Here is an 8329-nt window from a genome sequence, read left to right as displayed (position 1 = left end):
TAAATGTGGTCTGCACTTTTGCTGGAAGAAGGTCATGTGACAACAAGCCACAGGCAGCAGTGTAATGCGACTGACCCACAGCCAAAACATGATGTTCAACGCAACTTATTGACAGTTTTATACAAATACATGGTCCACAACACAGACTGTAATACAACTTGATTTACTGTATCGTGACAATAATATAGATGAAGTAAATATAATATATGTATGCAGTTGTAAATACACAATTCAAATGTGTTCAAAATGTAGTAACCATTCTAGTAACTATGCATTTGCCTTAATGACCAGGGATAAAAATAAACTTCTCTTGATGCATAAATAGTTATTTTTGTCACATAGATTTATAGTCAGTTTCTTCCAATCCTGATACAAGTGTTATTGTATAACAAGTTCTAACACAAAATATTATTGCCAAGGACCTAATTTAGACTTTCTGTTTGTGATTGTAAAGATTCGCTGCTGTCTGTAGCTTTAGTGAAGGCCTTGAGGTTTGCTTTGCCTAACACGTCGCTGTATTTGCTGTATTCTATGTCTATGGAAGGTGTGCTGTGTGATTGCATGGTTATTGTGTGATTTCATATGGCAAGTCCCATGCACTTTCCCTTTGTGGAGATATTTTTTGTTTTACTAGGTAAAGAAAATATTGAAAGTAGATTTAAATTAAATATGAAGAAAAAAATATCCATCTATTTTTGTCATTGGTTGCACATTTACTTCATACTGGGTATTTTGATTTGAAATTGTTAACTTATCCAAAGCATAGCTGTTTTGTTTGTTTGTTTGTTTATTTATTTCTTTGTGTGTTTTAGCATATGTCACACAACACTTTGACTTTTGTCATGTTCTACTCTGTGGTATAACAATCAATGTTTTACATATAAATAACACTATTATATGAAAAATAGTCACATGTGCACATAATATATAAAACAATTTATACAATGAAAACTGCTAACACATTTGTGCACTTTTAAAGTTCTTCTATATAATCTAATAACAACATGCAATTATATATTGTCCAAAGGATTCAATGGTATAATCACTCAAATAAGATGTGACTTTGACAGTGCCATCAGCCTGACTCGATCCGCTTTGAGGAGAGTAAGAGCCATCACTCTCGGTGCTGGACTCTAGGTCTCGTTATGGAGCAGAAAATGGCTTTACCACTTGAAGCATTACTGCACAGTCTACTAAAACATAAGATGTTTTTTTTTTTTTTCTCATATCGTGATGAAATACTGGAAGTGAAGTCACCTTATCTTTTAACGTAAAAAAAAAAAAAAAAAAAGACAAGAAGGAGAGTGAGGTTTAATGCAAGTCACTTTATTTTACAGTACTAAATAACAGCATGTAATAAGGATTAGGCCCTATTACATGTTGGTACATTGTACTTTGAATTAAGGATAGTGAAAATGGTCTAACTGTAGTGTATTTTTCTCTTCCATCTATGAAGTTCTAATGGTCTTTTATAACTTTAATGTTGTGGCCGGTTTTGCGGACTTTACAGGACCACTACTGTGACTGTAATGATATAGCAATCCAACAAGTTTTTAATTAAATGTGACTCGATAAAGTATCCAAAACAAAATTTGCAGAGTAGAAAAGTGATATACTTTTTAAAAACTCTCTATAAAAAAGATAAAAGGATGATGTAACTGTGTGAAGCCCCTGCGTTTGTGTGTGTTGTCAGGCTGTGTTGTTGTGGTGTGCTGTGTGTCACGTGAATGCCAATGTGCAATTGGTTCACAAAACATTGACTCAGTCGTCCTTAAATACAATATGCGTGACTTCAAATGTAATATAGAACATTATTGACAGACCTCAGGGTGTCATAGCAACTGTATGCATAATGACTCGACACTAGGCTCCTGCGTAAAAGCCTATTGGACCTCACAGGTGCTATAACACAGGAATAGGCCTAAATAACAATCAAATGAGGTGGTACAGGAAGATTTTCTTTCTAAATTGAGAGCAACGTGAAATATCACATGGTCCTAAGAAAAGGATGATTTTATCTCTGCTCTATGGAACATTTTGTGGTATGTGATGTCTGCAGTGTGGTGCATGTAAACGGAACATTCATTTGATTTATAGGCTTTGTGCAATGTGCTGGACCAAACTTTGAATCTGTGCAATTTGGTTATTGTGTTCATCAGTTTTATATCTTCACATGCTACATCACAAATGAAAACATACATGAAAGTTTAAAGATTTAAATTTGTACTGTAAAAGGTTACAGAAATTGTAAATAAATAAGTTTCTATGTGCACTTATGTTGTGTCAAAACCAGAATTGGCCTTCCTGACTACTGCTCTATCTATCATATACTTTCCAGGCTGTTGGTGGTATTGATCTAATCATGATGTTTGGCTGAAGATATGTTTATTTGACAGAATATGAGTAAGTAACTGCAGATGCTGGACACTGAGATACAATGAGTCAGATGTAAGATAAGAACGTCTGACTCTTGCATTATGGATGCAGGGAGCAGCATTTTACAGGAGGGGGCGCCAAACCACACACTTGCAGGTTTGACGTATTCAGCTCGGCTTCTAAAGTTTCGTTCTCTTTTTATACATTAAGCAAAGCATCCTAAATATGTATCTGCACATCTCTGAAAGAAATCGAGCCCTGTTACCTCAGGTACGTAGCCTGCAGGTAGCCTATATAAACACCTACATAAGAATGTTCGCAACAGTCTCATGTTCATATAGGCGACATTTTCCAATCTTTCAGCATTCTTATACACTAAAACGTCACACATGCATGTTTTGCCTGTTCATGAATAGGGCCAGAGTATTGGGAAATAACTACAGCAAACTGCCATACGTGTGAGGAAACTTTTAATCGAATCAATTGAGAAAATCGTCAGGCGGTGTTGCAAGACATGAAATCACCGCTAGAGGTCAGTGTTTGACAGCTCTCCATCGCTCAAGGCCAATTGGCTCTCAGCTGTTGCACTGGGGAGCGTAACTGGATTATAATCGGACAGGACTGCATGATTTCATTACATTTCCACCATATCGCGTAAACACAAATAGCAAGCATAACCTCATATGACATCATCTTTTCGTGTTTAGAAATAACTGGTCAGTTTAAGGATGTACTAGCTTGCTTTTCCATTGGTTAGAGAAGCTTGTACTAAAAATATTATCTCAGCCTCCATGTGGGACAGATGAAAAAAAAAAAAAAGAATAAAGAAAGACTGACAAACATGTTCCTCTCTTATGCCTGAAGGTAAAACACAAAACATTGTCTCTACCAAACAGGCCTGTGGAGAAGTTAAACAACGGGAGCGGATGGAGGGGAGATCAGAAGCTCTTTTTGGGGTTCACACGACCACCAACGGTTCCCAGAGGTGGACAAACACACATGGAGAGATCACATGACAGGCTCTGGTAAGTTCTGCCGTGGCTGATCCTCTGAGGTTCACCTGCTGCCTGTGTAAGGAGTTCTACGTCCTGCTAATAAAACACATGTTCAACTGTGCTGTGAAACACTGATGGACTGCTGCAGAAACAGTCCTGCCACGGCTCATTTCAGACAGGGATTCTGTGCTTTTACTCCATCACTGCTGCGCTATTTGATGTTCAGTAGAGAACCACACAAAAGCTGGGCAATAAATAAATGAACTGTGCTTTAAGGCAAGAATACATCAGTGTGGAAAGTAAAACATGCTCCAGGAAAAGTTAAAGAAAGTCATAAATAGTAGGAGTGATTTAAGCTTAGTTGGGGTTAAAGGTGAACTATGTAACTTTTCTGGTGTGTACCTGCCTGTCTCGCTGAAGATGTAACTACTTTGTCTGGAATGATTGTATTCAAAGCTTTAAATTTATCTAAAGATAATAATAATGATTACCATATTTTCCGGACTATAAGTCGCACCAGCCAAAAAATGTATAATAGAAAAGAAAAAAACATATATAAGTTGCACTGGAGTATGAAATGCGGTTGCAAGTGTGAAAATAACAAATAATATCACATAAGTCGCCCCGGAGTATAAGTTTATAAGTTTAAATATAAGTATAAGTTGCACCCTGGCCAAAACTAGACTTATAGTCTGGAAAATACGGTATAATACAGTATAACAAATAGAAATATACAGAGCAAAAGGTCAGTTGTCATTTTAATCAAATAGTGGTATAGTGATACAGTACTGGAAACTTGTACCCCAATATTTTTTCACACAATTTGCTGCACTGCCAAATAAACATGTGCATGTCCCACATCTTGCTCTCCAGACACTCCAAAACAGTGTTAATGTACAGATAATGATGCCTTTTTAATCTTTGGTGTTGATCACATATCAAGATGAGATTAACACTTCCTGCAGTGCTTTGAGACCCATATTCCAAATGTTTTGGATTGACTGGAGACACAAGAATACCCAGAGGAAACCCACCTAAACATGGAGAAAACAAGCATTCAATCTGGGACTGGCTTTCTTTGAGGTGAAAGTGCCCGCAGTCTTTTATATTCTCATCACACTTAATTTAATGTTCTATTATGGATCAGAAGTTGCTCGACAAGAAGTGGTTCGTGTGATGTTTTTTTTAGGATTGTGCATTTCAGATAATTGCAATGTACCATACAAACTGTTCTGTTCTGTTAGTGAGTAAGTAATCGTCTCCACCCTGTCCCTTAACCTGTTGCACAGATGGCATCACAGTGCAGGTATTGTAGTGTGTAGTTGCCTTCACACTCAAAGAGACATTTCAGACAGATATGGTCAAACATTAGTCATGTGAAATATAAAAGACCAGTTTGTGAGGTGTTTGAAGAGAAAGTTTATAACCCCTGACTCCACTTTGTCTGCTGTCTCCACCCATCACCGTGTGTGCGAGCCCTGTTCACCTGTTTGTGACCACGTACGCCATTTCCTAACCGCAGTAATTATCACCATTTCATTGCACTGTTAATCTCATAACTACATTTGATGCCAACTGTTTTGTGATTTGAAAAAATACAAAACAAAAAACAGTTTGCTTGGTTATTTTCGTGCTCTTGTTTTCTGTTTTGGCGGTTATATATTTATTTTAGCGATATGCACTGATTTAAGATGATGTACAATGATTAACCACGCGCTGTTGCGACATTGTTACACAAGCCTTAAGATGGATTTGTTTGTAAATGTCAAGCACTCTTTTAGACATGGTTTGATACACAGAGTTTTTCTATGGTAGATAACAGTGCATGACCTTTGACATGGCACCGACAAGCTAGACTCAATTCAGCAGGCTGGTATATTAATGAGGGCTTCTTCACACAGACGTGCAGAGACACAGAGAGCCGTTGGTCCTTTTCCAGTCATGTGCAGTGTGTGCGGGTATTTATCACATTGTGGGGGCTGAAATCTGTATGTGTGCACAATTCACAGGATTTACCTCCTTTATGAGGACAATAATCAGGTCCCCAAGAGGCAAATCGTTTAATATTAGATCAACAATATGATTTGAAGTTAAGATATGGATTAAAGTAGGTTAAGGCCAGGTTTTAAATTTGGTTCAGGCAGTGACTATGGTAATGTTAGGATCAGTCTTTAGAAAATGAACGCAAGTGTGTGTGTGTGTGTGGTGTGTGTGTGCGTGTGTGTGTGTGTTCGTGTGTGTGTGTGTGTGTGGTGTGTGTGTGTGTGTGTGTGTGTGTTCGTGTGTGTGTGTGTGTGTGTGTCTGTGGTGTGTGTGTGTGTGTGTGTGTGTATGTTCCTGTGGTGTGTGTGTGTGTGTGTGTGTGTGTGTGAGAGGGTGAGGAGAGGTGAGCTAACAGCGCTGTGACAGAATTCTTCCTAGTTGCTCATCAGTGACTCATAATCCTTTCTCTGCAATTAATAAATACTAAAATACTACATGACCAATTCCAAAAGACAGGATACTAAGATCATAAAGAGAGCTGCATAAATATATAAATAGATAAGTATCTTCTCAAAAATCTGCAAAAAGAGAGATGAAGAGCAGAAACTATTGGTCTAAACTTTGAACTACGCTATAATGCTACACATTTAGCGAATTTTTAATGGATTGTGAAAATGATCAAATAAAAGTTAATAATTGTTGTCAATATTGCTCACAACTATGAGGATATTATTGTTAATATTATATGTTATATTTACTAAAGTTACATCCATGTCACAGATTCGCAATTCACAAAGCTTAAAATAAATCATTTTAGACTTAAAATATTTAAAGGCATTAAGCTTACTGTATGATTTTTTTTATTTTATTTTATCGTTTTGTTCATTTAAAAAGGAATAAAAAAAAAACTGTGCTAGAAAATACAATGGAAACATTTTAAACCTAAATTAATTCTGTTTTTTTTTTTCTTGCTTTCAATACATACTCAGCATTGTCTGTGTCATGTTTTGTTAATTTTAATTTTCATACTCTGTTATTAAATCTAATCTTGTCAAATCATTAATGGGTGGTAAAGGAAAATCCAACTGTCAGTTACTGGAACAAGGATTGTCTTGCGACAACCAGTTCCAAGTCAATTAGTCATTGTATTTTAGGTTTCATCATTCTCACTAGAAACATGTTCGGAGAAACTGTAGACCACGGTGATGAATCTTGTCACATGACCTGGGGGAGCTGTTCCGATCAGATACACTAGAAACAGGTTTGTAGTTATTGTCTGTTTCTGCTTGTTGTGTGGAGAAATATGGCAACAGACATGGCCACGCTCCAAAGAAAATTCTAATTAGACAGTTTGACAGTGATAGATTTTTTTCACCCAATTTAATTATATTAGCCAATTGATTTTTTCATGACTGATGCATATACTTGATTTGTTTTGTTTTTACCTGGGAAGCCGATTTTGGATAAGCCTTTGTTTCGTAACCTATCACAGATTTTTTATCATTTTTACTCAAATCAGAAAACTGGCCCGCTCCACGTTAAAAGGGTTTAATGAGAGATAATACTGTATTTTACCTGTGTAATAATTATCCACATAACACACCGCAATTAAATCATCCCTACTGCTGATTTTCTTATTATTAGGACATGTACTTAGTGTTGGGAAGTAACTAAATACAATAACCAAAAATATGTATTCAGAAGGCAGTTTTCAGGGCAAAGGAATACATTGATTCAAACTGCAGACTCTTAGTGAGAAAACACGTGTCTATGTGTTGTTTCCTTCTATAATTAGTGATAAATAACATAAAGTTATTTTCATTGTTGCGTTTTTACACTACTTTATAATCAAACTTCATTTCAACAGAATTCTAAGTATTTCAGAAGAATACAAGACTCTGATTGACCCATGTAACAGAATGCATTCAAATTAAAGACATCTTAACACAGTATTCTTCCCAATAGTCGACTAAATACTGTAGAATAAACACGTATATCCTGAAGTACATTTCCCCACTATTTGCTTTGGTTTGACTGTACATTTAAAAGTCCCAGTGTACATTCATACAAACAGATAAGATAATGAGTAGTGCTCTCTGAATGACTCCCAGCTGCAGCATGTATTTGGTGTATGTGTGTAAGCCATTTTTGCTCCCACACAGGTCATCTCTAAACAACGGGACGGGGTCACGACCATCTTATTACCATTATGATGTTAGCTGTACCCAAGGGGAACCGTTATGAATACACGTTTTTATAGAACACAGTTAAAATGACGCACAGCTGCCAAAGAAGAAAGAGAGAAGGGGGGAAAGTGGGACCAAGCCATGTGTTGGGTGAGTGTGTAGGTGTGAGGGGATATTTTGGCTGTAGCAAGGGAATACAGGCATGAGAGGCCTTGGATGTAAAATAGGATGGCGGAAGAAATGGAGATTATTATTACAAAGAAGATCTGGCGTGGATGTGCACCCACACAACTTTACAACAGTTTGTCTTGTGCTTAAGTACACACGCATATTTAAAATCTGCAACTGGTTTGACAAGTTCCAACAAGCAGAGAGAACTTCTTTTCATTACGAGACATGTATTCATGAAGAGAATTATGTACTTAACTGCACACAAAACTGCCTGTCTGTACAGTACCCACGGTCACACTAAGATGTTTTATGAGTGATTCTAGCACACAAAATATCTTTATACATGTTAATGAGATTAAATGACAGTTTGGCTTCATGGCTGGATATAATCAGTGATTTTTGAAAAGTTCTGTGTGTAAACTTCATATTTTGGTATCAGACTTTTCTCAGTTTCAGCTGTATCACAGATTTGAGACATTGAAGTTTAAAAACCATGTTGAAAAATGCACTTTAGACACATATTCTGGTTTAGGTCATGTGCCACCACCAGATAATGGTATTAACGATAGTGTTTTTGTATCATTTTAAATAAAACAATCTGTCATTCATTAAAGCTAA

This window comes from Eucyclogobius newberryi, unplaced genomic scaffold (genome assembly GCF_026437365.1).
Source record: "Eucyclogobius newberryi isolate DKJ021-1_F unplaced genomic scaffold, fEucNew1.0.hap1 SCAF_8, whole genome shotgun sequence".
NCBI classification, from domain to species: domain Eukaryota; kingdom Metazoa; phylum Chordata; class Actinopteri; order Gobiiformes; family Gobiidae; genus Eucyclogobius; species Eucyclogobius newberryi.
This window is presented reverse-complemented; position numbering follows the sequence as displayed.